Source organism: Dreissena polymorpha, chromosome 2 (genome assembly GCF_020536995.1).
Source record: "Dreissena polymorpha isolate Duluth1 chromosome 2, UMN_Dpol_1.0, whole genome shotgun sequence".
Lineage (NCBI taxonomy): Eukaryota > Metazoa > Mollusca > Bivalvia > Myida > Dreissenidae > Dreissena > Dreissena polymorpha.
The window spans coordinates 131,094,603-131,108,015 of NC_068356.1; the positions used below are offsets into that span (position 1 = coordinate 131,094,603).

General features: G+C 35.2%; 1 protein-coding gene and 1 long non-coding RNA gene across 2 annotated transcripts in view; both read left to right on the forward strand.

Moving 5' to 3' along the window:
- The window catches only part of LOC127869011 (U3 small nucleolar RNA-associated protein 6 homolog), a 124,746-nt gene that overhangs the window by 46,187 nt on the left and 65,146 nt on the right, over positions 1–13,413 (forward strand). The window lies entirely within an intron of this gene.
- Positions 10,548–11,486, forward strand: LOC127869021 (uncharacterized). Its single transcript, XR_008044369.1, has 3 exons — positions 10,548–10,649; positions 10,794–11,185; positions 11,331–11,486. It is a non-coding gene; the product is annotated as an uncharacterized LOC127869021 (long non-coding RNA).

Here is a 13,413-nt window from a genome sequence, read left to right on the forward strand (position 1 = left end):
CATTTAAGTTAGCTTTTTGTAAATGTGATTAATAGCTGTTTAAAAAAGAAAGCTTAGGCCCTATCTTATTGATAAAAGGCTCGCATCAAACAAAAAGAAACTGATGTGTACATGATTTGTTTGTCTATAGTTTATACATTCATCAACTGCTCATAAGAACAATAATAGGTGTTTGTAAAAGCAAGTGAGACTTTTATTTGAAAAAAGAGCAAATTTCAGTGATCTAATTAATGTATTAAAACAAACAAATATAATTAATACTTTTGGATCATTTAATAACATTTTACATGAAGCTATGTTATTTCTGTGTGCAAATGTTTTGCTGTTGATTTCTGATGTTTTCTAAATTAATTGTTTGTAGTCAACAAACAAGCTCTAGCCGCTGGAATCACATTACCAGGGCATGTTTATCTGTATTTCAAACATAGAATCACTTTTATGTCTCTTAGTCAAATACTCGTTTTCAGAGGCAGACCCATTACTGCTTTGAATCAGAGATATTGTACATAGATACAGGCACAAATTATAACTCGGGAGTCCATCAGCTAAATAAACTCTGTCTTTTATGTCCACAGCCACAGGAATTTGTGACGCCTATATTTTCTCATTAGTTTGATAAGTTTATTCAGCATCGGCCAAGTAAGTTTTCTGAATTATCTGTAAATAGTGAAAGTGTTCCAAAGCTTGCAGTCTTTTGTTGGGAAGTTTGTGGGGGAGCCGTTGAAAAATTCGTTGACATAATTTGCCTTAGCGTCTAAATTCAGCAATTAATAGATGGCTTTATTTAGTTTGCGGAGATTATTAAATCCATCTATATGAAAGGGTCAGTTCTATTTGAAGATTTCCTGTCAGATATTGACAGTAGAGATCTGATTGACACTACAATACAAGTTTATTATGTTTGTTCAGTTTGAGTGGAGTTTATTAAAGAGGTTGCAAGTTAAAAACTGTTGTTGAAGAGTGTGTTTTTAACGCCTGTGTGGGTCCCAAAGTAAGGTGCGATACAATATTAACTTCTAATATAATTTATACCTTTATTGGAGCTGTCTTTCACATTTGTGCCACCTTTAACCCTTTCAGTGCTGGAACCGAATTTTAAAGGCCTTTGCAAACAGTTTGGATCCAGATGAGACGCCACAGAACGTGGCGTCTCATCAGGATCCAAACTGTTTGCTTTTCGGATAGTATTCTTTGAAAAAAAATCGAAGAAAATGCTAATTTTAGAAATTCAGGAGACAACATTTTTGCAGACGACAAATTTCCAGCATGCAAAGGGTTAATGTGAATAATGACTTGTTTTGTAATTGCTGGACTAAAGTTAAAGCATAATCATTATCATGAGCAGAAGCAACACTTATCATTGTAGCTACCATCATTACCCTTGTCATCATCAGCAACAACAAACAACATTAATTATAACAACAATAACATCTTCACTGACATACAGTCTTAACTGCAACTGTATTTTAAAAAGTTAAATGTCTTAAATGTCTTTGCCAATGGAAAGTTATAAATTAAAAAAAAAGTGTTCTTTTTATGTTGCATGATATCAGCTGTGTAAATGGCAGATTTTTCCTGTTTCATAAAGGTAATAAAGAGAGAGTAAATGAAATATATAAATATATAAATAGAAACAAAGCGTTCTTTTGATAGATGTGCAATGCAGGTGTGGTTTTCTGTAGGTCTGCAGGCCATGCATGACTTCAAGGCCATACAGTTGTGTCTGCCAGGAGAGATGGCTTGGGACATGCCTATCGGTCAGGATGGCAGAACATATATATTAGTCCTGATTGAGCCTGGAAAATAAATGTCCTCCGAACATTCAAAATGGGCTTTTGGACTTGAAATTTATTTATTTATAATGAAAACCCTTTGCTTATCATTCATGTCTCTTTAAGTAAAGTAGAATTTATGTGGGAAACTATATTCTTCCTCAAGATGATAACTTTACTTCTGTACGGGCCCCTCCATCCAAATTTTGATAAGGTTATTGGGAGAAAGCTGGTTGTGAAATAAATGCCAAATGTTTTAGTACAAAGCATTTGGGGGACTTCTTATAAGGATTGTGTCATACTTTTCATATCATCAAGTTCATAGATTAATACACTTAACCTTTGCATATGCAGAAAGCCTTTTGCCTTTTGGTGATCAATGATGGGTGTTCCATTTTAACCTGCAAGCCCAATGGTCCCTCCTTCTGCTGAACACACTGCTCCTGTTGACCTGACATGAAGGGGGTCACACAGAAATGGCCGCCCAAATTGAGTATTCTGCAGCTTTGCTAAAGCTCCCACGTATTTGGTTTGCCTAATTGGGCAAAAACTTGTTGAAAAATACCAATTAATGACTGTAACATCATAAAGAGAAACAAATCCCATTTTCAATTGTATCAATTGGGTGTCCAGTTTGCGGAGGCCTCTAGTTTGGGGTCATCTTCGGTTAAAATATCGCTACAGAAACATTTACACGCTGCAACAAAGGCAGGTGACATTAGATATTGGGATTTGATTGGATTTCGCTGCTTGTCACCTGTTGATATGGAGACAGCAAGCACTTGACCGGCGCGCTCAATGTTGGACGGTGCATGTCAGGGCAAGACCGTGTTTAGCAGGAAATACTGCTGAAAAGCGAGTGCCTCTGTATCTGTGTCACTGATGGGATATTGATTTGTGCTGTGTAATTTAACCCATTTATGCATAGTGGACTCTCCCATCCTTCTAAATTGCATCAATTTATTTCCAAAATTAGGGATGTCTAGTATATTTATTTCTATATTTAGAATATTTCTTACAGAAATTCCTTTAAGCAAACAGCGCAGACCCTAATGAGACGCCGCATCTGGGTCTACGCTGTTTGCCAAGGCCTTTTTTCTAGACGCTAGGCATAAATGGGTTAATAGCAGATGATGAAAATCAGATTTTAGTTTTGTATGCAGTTCACTTATGTTTTTTTTATGCTTATTAAAACTTTAACAAAAATAAATTTCACATAAAAATTCTTTGTTTTCTAGAAGATAAACTGATATAATAAAAATAATTATATGCATTTTTCTAGAAAAAAAGTATATATATTTGCTTTCAAATGTGTTGCTTTTTATGACAACATGCTCTATACAAAGAATATTATTTTTTCATAGCTGAGCTTTTAAATCTTCAGATCTCTGCCTATCAGGCGGTCACAGGTTCGATCCCCACTGTGGGAGCATTCTTTAGATTTCCCTCATAGACACCAAGTACTGGTTCTAATCCCAGGAAACGGATTCGAGAGCGTTTCAAATAAGCCATAGGCTTTCTATGCAATTAAGCTAAAATAAAAAGGTTTAAACTAAATCTCCAGATTATACCCAGTGACCATTTACTGGTATAAAAGAAGTCATGCAATGGCATTTGAAGGCAGTGGCCAAAATAGCGACATGGATATTCAACTGGGTCACAGTGGTCCCTGCTGTGGGGCCTTTGAGGGGACACGTCTTTTGTCACTGCGTAGTTGAAAATGGGCTCACTTTGGATCAAAGGCTAAATTTATTTGATTGCAAAATCGCCCTAGTATTGAGTGACCATTTCCACTTTGTATGGGGATTACGCCAATCTTAATCTGCTATCAAGATAAAAATGCTTATTCTGTTGCATTAACGATGTGAGTCTTTGATATTACAGTGACCATTTAGATATTGAACAACAAACAGCAAATTTTCTTTTCAAAAGTCACAAATGTTGAACTCTCTGTTGAACTCATTGAAAAAGCAGTATCAGCAGTTAGTGTTGATAGCGCTCCTAGGCACCCTGCCAGGTTGTGGTTGGACGGTGGTGACTGGCACAATCTTGGTATTTTCCAAGGGATATGTCACCTAGTTTTGTGAAAGGCCTAGTGCTTTATATGTAAACTTATGTATAAACATAATGATAACATAGCTTTAAAGTTACATATAAGTTGTAACTTACAGTTCCTTTTGTTGTGAAATGAATTATTGTGACAGTCTGTTTGAAAAAATATTTTTTTGTTAATTGAATAAGCATGCGTATAGTTCAAATATAAGACAACATAAATCTTGTAACATTCAGGCAGTCTGTAACAATATGGCAGGCAGTTTTTCCTGAATAAAAATTATATTATTTTCATACATCAAAGGCCTTCATTATTCAATAACTAGTGTTTCACTGGAGCAGACAATAGGATGGCCTTTAAACTGTCCCTCCTTCCATCTGTCTTATCAGTCATTCTTCCCCTGCTCAAACCTGGATCCTCAAAAAAGTACCAACTTCTGAAAGTTAGAAGCAGCACTGTGAGGACTATACACTACATTTTCTTTGATCCATGTCATACAAAAAAGGTTTTTATGCAATATGTGGCCAGCATAGCTACTGACCAGACTGAGCATTGGGGGAACCTGGTCTGGAGCTATGCTGACCGCATATGGCCTAAGATCCATTTCCACAGTACATGCCTCTTCTTCCAGAAAAAGACTTACAAAATTAGGTTGGTTAAATAATAATAGAAAAAAGGTTAATATTGTAACAAGTGTAAAAAGTAAAAAAAAAACAAAAAAAAAAACACAAGATATTAACATTAAATTTTGTAAAAATATTAGGCTTTAGGTTTGTTTACCAAACCTGGTTTAACTAAAAATAGTATACAATATACTATCATGAAACATTGTACACTTATAAGAAGTGAAGAAGGGACAATGAATGACCTTGAGTTTTGCAAGATGTCAAAGCTCACTTAACTGTAACTAAATATAGAATTTCACATACCGGTATACTGTTTTTAAAACAGACATTCCGACTCCTGTCATATAACACAATAGTTTGTCAGCTCTATTAAGACTGGTCTTTAAAAAAAAATGTCCTAACATTGATTTTTCGCGTTCTTTGCATTGAAAATTCAAAGAAATATTATGCATATAGTGCAATTTGAATGGTGCAATAAGTTGTCATCCCATGTATCATATTGTGTCAGTTTCTGATGGCTTGTTATGCATATTGATAAGTAGAGGATCATGAATTCATCAGAATCTCGTCCCTAATTTTGTGCTTTTGTCAAAAAATGTGGCAACATGGCTTACGTTGTCACAAATTATTTGGACTGCAAAGGTTAAAGGACTTATGGAGTTTGACAGTGAAGGGATGAAGATGTCTCAGCATGGAACCTGTAACTGATTACAATATATCACATAGCAGAGGCTGCTGCATATGTATAGGCCAGTTTTACAGAGCTCACTAAGTGAATAACCATTTACCCCTTTACCTCTTAGATACTTATTTTGACACATTTGTAGTCCCTTAGAGAGTTAATTTAATTAAAGACCATTGTTACTAGATTCAAATTTTAAAGGCTTCATTTCCAACCCTTAGATACTGATGAGCAGCAGCAAACAGCATTAAACCTTAACAGAATGCGAGTTACTCGCAGGCTGTTCTGGTTTTATGCTGTTTGCACATAGCCATTGTCTCTTTGCTTCTGAGTGTGAAAGGGATAATAGAAGAACTGCTGAAAAAAGAGCTATCTTGATGGCGTATATTTAATAGACTGATTTAAAAAATCTGATTTAAATGTGTATATTTAAAGGACTTTTTTGAAAAGGTCACATGAAAGTGTGTATTTAAAAAACTGCTTTAAAAAGCTCACTTGGAAATGTATATTTGAAGAACTTATTAAAAAAGCTGACTTTTATATTAGAAGGACAATTTTAAAGCTTTATTGAATGTGTATATTTGAAGAAAAGTCATTTTTTGAAATAATTATATACATAATTCATACATAATGTTAAAAATGCTTATTGGATGGGTTGACATCCATGTTCAGGTTTTGTTTTGTCAGATTTGAGGCAGTAAAAAGTATTTCTGTATATTAAGTACAATAAAATTTTGCTATTCTGTCACATTCTGAGTAATTTTATGTTATTTCATCTGGCTTACATTCTGTCAGGAAAATTCTTAGCTTCAAACACAGTAGCCGCTGCCATTAAATCATGTAGCTGAATAATGCATTAGGCAGTGCTCCCCGGTAATAAAACATCGGAACCTGTTTTAAAGATACAGAGTGGCAAATGAAAGCATAAATAAGATGCATTTCATTTGAAACTTAATTTGAAATGACTTATGCAGTAGTAAAGTATTTTTCCAGAAGCCTGATGGAGATTATTCAAAAGGTAGTGGGAAATATTAAAAAAGGAACAGTGTGTCAGTTTCCTTTGTTATACCACTTGACATCTGGTAAAATATACGTGTTTGCTTTCAACTTACCAATTTTTTAATCATAAATGTGGAAATTAGTTTTCTGATTTTACCAATATCCTATCATAAGTGATACATGCCTCAATCTCTTATTCCTGATTATGGTTCAAATGGCAGATTACCCTAAAGCATAATGATACAAATAATAAAATTGTCTGGATGTCAGTATTATCTGGCGGCTGTCCATGCTATTGTTCAGAGCATGTTGTATGGGATTGGTTCAGCACTCTCTCAAGTTTGGCTTCCCTTGTATCAAGCAGCCAATTGGTGATGTTGCTTGGACAATGCCTGTAGGTACAGGGATAATTGTTCATAGATATTTATCTTTAACTTACTTCATATGCTCAGCCAGGTCAAATGCTGACTGTATTTTTATGCCCCCGGATTGATAGATGGGGGTAAATTGTTTTTGGCCTGTCTGTCTGTCTTTCTTTCTATCTTTCTTTCTGTCTGTCTGTCATTCTGTCCCAAAACTTTAACCTTACAGTAAAGTTTTGCAATAACTTTTGAAATAGTGAACATAGCAACTTGATATTTGGCATGCATGTGTATCTCATGGAGCTGCACATTTTGAGTGGTGAAAGGTCAAGGTCATCCTTCAAGGTCAAAGGTCCAAACAAATGCAAAGCGGCGCATTAGGGGGCATTGTGTTTCTGACAAACACATCTCTTGTTCCATATAAGGTCAGTAGCTTTTCATAGTAGGTTATTAACGCTCAATTACATCACAGATTTTAACGAGACAAAATTATATTATTAGACAGAAGAGAACTTTTCGTCTGCTGTTAGGTTTATGATGGAGAATGAATGATATTCTGTAAAATAAATTTGTTACACTGCTTTTTATTGTGCTCTCGCCTAATAGTTATTTACTGACACAGTATCACACAGTACGGGGTCAGTAAGAAGCGTCAGTACTTATAATATATCATATGGTTTAATGCATGTGCGTAAAGTGTAGTCCCAGATTAGCCTGTAAAGTCCGCACAGGCTAATTAGAGTGACACTTTCCGCCGTAACTGGATTTTTGCTAAGAAGAGAATAGTTTCTGTTAATGAAAAATTCAGACTTCACAGGCTAATCTGGGACGACAATTTACACACATGCATTAAACCCCCTTTTCACAGAGCACAATCCATATCTATTATGTTCCATGTGTGTTATGTCTTCTTGTGAATTATTATTTGTGTTTTTCATTCATGGAATGAACATTAAATGGATATGCTGACCGATTGCGGCTCCCAACAGCATCCTGATATCACTTTTAACCAGATGAGAAAAAAAACATGGCTCCCAACAGCATCCTGATTTCACTAACCCTTTCCCACTCAGAAGCAAAGTGAAATTGGCTATGTGCAAACAGCATTAAACCAGAACAGCCTGCGAGTAACTCACAGTCTGTTCAGGTTTTATGCTGTTTGCTGCTCATCAGTATCTAATGGTTGGAAATAAAGCCTTTAAAACTTGAATCTAGTAAAAAAGGTCTTTAATTAAATTTAACTTTCTAAAGGACAACAAGTGTGTCAAACTACATATCTAAGTGGTAAAGGGCTAATAAACAGATGAGAAAGCATCCTGATATCACTAATAAACAGATGAAAAAGCATCCTGATATCGCTAATAAACAGATGAGAAAGCATCCTGATATCGCTTATAAACAGACGAGAAAGCATCCTGATATTACTAATAAACAGATGAGAAAGCATCCTGATATCACTAATAAACAGATGAGAAAGCATCCTGATATTACTAATAAACAGACGAGAAAGCATCCTGATATTGCTAATAAACAGATGAGAAAGCATCCTGATATCGCTTATAAACAGACGAGAAAGCATCCTGATATTGCTAATAAACAGATGAGAAAGCATCCTGATATCACTAATAAAAAGATGAGAAAGCATCCTGATATCACTAATAAACAGATGAGAAAGCATCCTGATATCACTAATAAACAGATGAGAAAGCATCCTGATATTACTAATTAACAGATGAGAAAACATCCTGATATCACTAATAAGCAGATGAGAAAGCATCCTGATATCACTAATTAAAAGATGAGAAAGCATCATATCACTAATAAACAGATGAGAAAGCATCCTGATATCACTAATAAACAGACGAGAAAGCATCCTGATATTATTAATAAACAGATGAGAAAACATCCTGATATCACTAATAAATAGATGAGAAAGCATCCTGATTTCACTAATAAACAGATGAGAAAGCATCCTGATATCACTAATAACCAGATGAGAAAGCATCCTGATATCGCTTATAAACAGACGAGAAAGCATCTTGATATTACTAATAAACAGATGAGAAAGCATCCTGATATTATTAATAAACAGATGAGAAAACATCCTGATATCACTAATAAATAGATGAGAAAGCATCCTGATATCACTAATTAAAAGATGAGAAAGCATCCTGATATCGCTAATAAACAGATGGGAGAAACATTGGCAATTAGGTTGTTGTAGTGATGTTGCCAATTACTCCGAACTTTGTGGAGTTGCTGGCTGGACATTTTTTTATAAAAAAGAAATAAGAGCCAGAATCGCAGAATATTGTCCCTTATGACATACTTGATCCTCGAAGCTGTCAACCAAAGACAGGCATCAACAGTTTGTGAATGTGTGACTTATGCTTAACTGATAGTAACAGAACATGGGTTTCCGAATTCAGATTGCTTTTCAATTAATCTTTGCATTTTGAGAAATAACAATATAAATTTTCTTCCTCCATATTTCATATCATAGATGTGGAATATGTTTTAGGAATTTTCTTCATGTCTTGGCTTTACCATTGTCATCTGCTAATCATCTTTTGTTTGATCTATGCGCAGATGTTTCATTGTATATTTAATATGCTGCATATTATTTCACTGCACCCACATCAAAGAGCTTATGTTTATGGCAAATGTGAGTGGTGGTAGCCAAAATATTATCATTTTATTTGCAGCTTTTGTGTTTTTTATCCTGTTTAATTGCCAGGGATGGTGGGAAATGTTTGAAAACAAATCAACATCAAAATAGCTTAATATAGCACATGTGAAATAAAGGAGAAAAAAATGTTGGTTATTGTTATATTCTAAAACTTCACTTACAACTAACAAAGGCCTAGAATCAAGGTTAAAAATGATCTGTCAAGTTTTATTCTATCCATCGTGTTAATTCTATACAAGATAGTTGGGTCCTTTTGAAACTTCCATCTTTTCTGAGCCCTTATCTGAATTTTATGTTTAAATATAGTGCTTAATTGTAAACAGTAGAGATTTATGTTCTGAATGTCTTCAATAGTTGGCTTCAGTGAACATTACTCCCTTTGCAGACAATACATACGGGAAGTCCTTAAACCTTTTAAAGTGTCTGACTTAGATGTTTGGAGAGCCTGGGACATTATTCCAAACTGGTCTTGGTAAAACACTGAAGCAAATGTCTTAAATAAATGTTTGTGGCTTTTCATAAACCCGTTAAAAAATCTGGCGTATTAAGGGAACACCTGCAGCAGGCGGCAAGCGACAAGCGGGCTGTGTCCAGAAATGATGTCTGCTCAATATTGCACAAGTTTAAGTAATGTCATATTGAAGCTGGGTGATTATGTTTGTTGGTAAAATATATCCACCACATTGTATAACCAGCAAGATTGCATGAAGTTCTTCAGAATTATGGCCCTTGAATTGTAAAAAATTGGCAAAATAAACATTGTCCACTCTCTATATCAAATAGTTTTAATCTTATCATCTCCAAACTTAGTGGAAAAATAGTTTATGGGCATGTTGGATGATAAGGCAGATTTCCTGATGCACTTCTGATTTATGGCCCTTGAATTACCCCAAATTTAAATGGTTTGCATCTAATAACTTTAGTTTCCATGTCACTCAAAATAGAACAAATTTCCATTGAATAACTTTAGTTTAGAACATGGTGTTACATGGCAATCGTGTGTGTGTATAGGTAGCTTAACTCTGCAGACCTATCAGGTCATTTGTTCAACCAGTTAATACATCCTTCACAGATCATGCATTGAATGCAAACCTTTAAATGAGCATATTTATGCCCCCCTTCGAAGAAGAGGGGGTATATTGCTTTGCTCATGTCGGTCGGTCGGTCGGTCGGTCGGTAGGTCGGTAGGTCGGTAGGTCGGTCGGTCGGTCCGTCCACCAGGTGGTTGTCGTATGATAACTCAAGAACGCATACGCCTAGGATCATGAAACTTCATAGGTAGATTGATCATGACTCGCAGATGACCCCTATTGATTTTGAGGTCACTAGGTCAAAGGTCAAGGTCACGGTGACCCGAAATAGAAAAATGGTTTTCGGATGATAACTCAAGAACGCATACGCTTAGGATCATGAAACTTCATGGGTAGATTGATCATGACTCGCAAATGACCCCTATTGATTTTGAGGTCACTAGGTCAAAGGTCAAGGTCACGGTGACCCGAAATAGTAAAATGGTTTCTGGCTGATAACTCAAGAACGCATACGCCTAGGATCATGAAACTTCATGAAAGATTGATCATGACTCGCAGATGACCCCTATCAATTTTGAGGTCACTAGGTCAAAGGTCAAGGTCACAGTGACCCGAAATAGTAAAATGGTTTCCAGATGATAACTCAAGAACGCATACGCCTAGGATCATGAAACTTCATGGGTAGATTGATCATGACTCGCAGATGACCCCTATCAATTTTGAGGTCACTAGGTCAAAGGTCAAGGTCACGGTGACCCGAAATAGTAAAATGGTTTCCGGATGATAACTCAAGAACGCATACGCCTAGGATCATGAAACTTCATAGGTAGATTGATCATGACTTGCAGATGACCCCTATTGTTTTTGAGGTCACTAGGTCAAAGGTCAAGGTCACGGTGACCTGAAATAGTAAAATGGTTTTCGGATGATAACTCAAGAACGCTTTTGCCTAGGATCATGAAACTTCATAGGTAGATTGATCATGACTTGCAGATGACCCCTATTGATTTTGAGGTCACAAGGTCAAAGGTCAAGGTCTCGGTGACCCGAAATAGTAAAATGATTTTCAAATGATAACTCAAGAACGCTTTTGCCTAGGATCATGACACTTCATAGGTACATTGATCGTGACTCGCAGATGACCCCTATTGATTTTCAGGTCACTAGGTCAAAGGTCAAGGTCACAGTGACAAAAATCGTGCTCACACAATGGCTGCCACTACAATGGACAGCCCATATGGGGGGCATGCATGTTTTACAAACAGCCCTTGTTTATGACAAGTTGGCACTCTTGTTAAATTGATGTATAAAAGCTTAATTTTGGTTATCAGTGCTCATGTATGTGTTATTTAACCTTTTGTGAATTGAAATAATTAAACATTAAGTACTTTATTTCAAATGAAATTTGACAAATCTGTTTTATTTCCAAGCACAGCACTTTGCTCAGAATATTTTATTTAAAACAGGTGTTCATGGTGTGGGCATTAAACGTGTTGCAGTTGAACCAGTTCATCACATTATAACGTAAAAATGACAATAAATTGCCAGGCCTGTCACACTTGGTGTGCTGGAGTTGTCTGCATATTTTTGTGAGATGTTTTTATAATATTTTTTCCACTTTAAGTTGAAAGAAATGCAATAAAAACTGCATAAAGCACAGGATATAATATGGCATTATTGTGAAAGTAGAGATTTATGTTTTAAATTGCAAGCCTCAATTACTGTATGAAATGTTTAGTGCAAGCTTAAGATGGTCTGATTAAAATGTCGTAATTTTTCACAGTCATCAATAGTTTAGTTAAGCATGCATAAAATAAACTTATTCAGAAGTACGCTAAAATCTATGTGCAAAATTAAGTTCATTGATGGCTGAAGTAAAGATAATAAATGGCTTCAAGTTGTATTATATCTAGAATGTTGAAAACTCCGCTTCAGACCATTTCGTTTTCGAGCTAGGCATGTTGAGTTGAAAGGCCCTAAGATTAGCAATGTGTGTGTAAATGTGCATTTGAAATAAATATTACACGCTCACTTGGAATTCTGAATTGTCATTAACAAAAATTCTTTGATAGAATCATTCAATAAGCATAATTGGTTATCTTTTTTAGGGAATGCTGCCAAACCAAGCTGAAATATTTTATTTGAAATTTGTATTATACAAAAATTAAGTCAGATGACACGAACTTAAAAGATTTACATTTAACTAGGTTACCAACATTAAAGAAATAGCCAAATAACCCAAAACTTAAGGATTTTACATTCGATTAAGTTTGAAAGATTTTGAATTGCAATAAGAAAGATTTTAATTTGAACTTAATTACAAAATTTGATTTTTTTTAATGATTGCTAAATGTTACTGTCATAAAGGTCACTGTTTTAAAATACAAAGTTTTTTCTCTGATTTTTTTTACATTTGCAGCTTACATGCAGACCTAATTTATGATTGTGTTTTGCACCAGTTTGGTCAACCGGTGTTACTTTAAGGAAAAAAAACTGTTATTCTCTCAATAACTTTAGTTGAGAGGGGGTATTTAAATGAAAATAATAACAAAAACATTGAAAACCTGGTTTCCTGGTGTTGCCATGTTTCTTTTCTTCTAAAATGACAAGTGACAGTGAATATTTAGTTGCATGTCGAGCAATCAACAGGGACAGTTATTTAAAGACATGCACAATTGTGTCAGTGTCATTGTTCTGTGTTCACAGTGTAAGCTAGATAACATTCCATAGAGAAATGCAAACACAAGTGTACCTCTGAATGAAGTATTGGACAATCAAACATCCTGTTTTAATTCTAGACTTTGGTTTAAGGATTACTTTAAATGAGGGGAGTTGAGTTGAATTGTGTGAATGTATGTGTGGTGATATTGTATTGTTTGCCAATGCCAGAAGCTGTTATAGTCTCTCTCTGCATGGTTAAATTCTCCCTGTTTGTTTACCCTTGATCAACTTTCATCCTGATAAAAGAAACATTGTTGCCTACTGAAAACATTAAGAGCAATACCATCAGCTATATACATAATTTAAGTAGCTAGATTGCCCAGTGTTCATACCTGCTAAGTGTGTGGATTGATGATATGTATCTAGTGGAGGGGCCCAGGGCTATTTTTGAATATTTTATTTGAACACTTAGTTTCACAGATCCATCTTATAGTAAACTGTGTTGACAAGGCTTGATTAACATTGAAAATTGATGAGC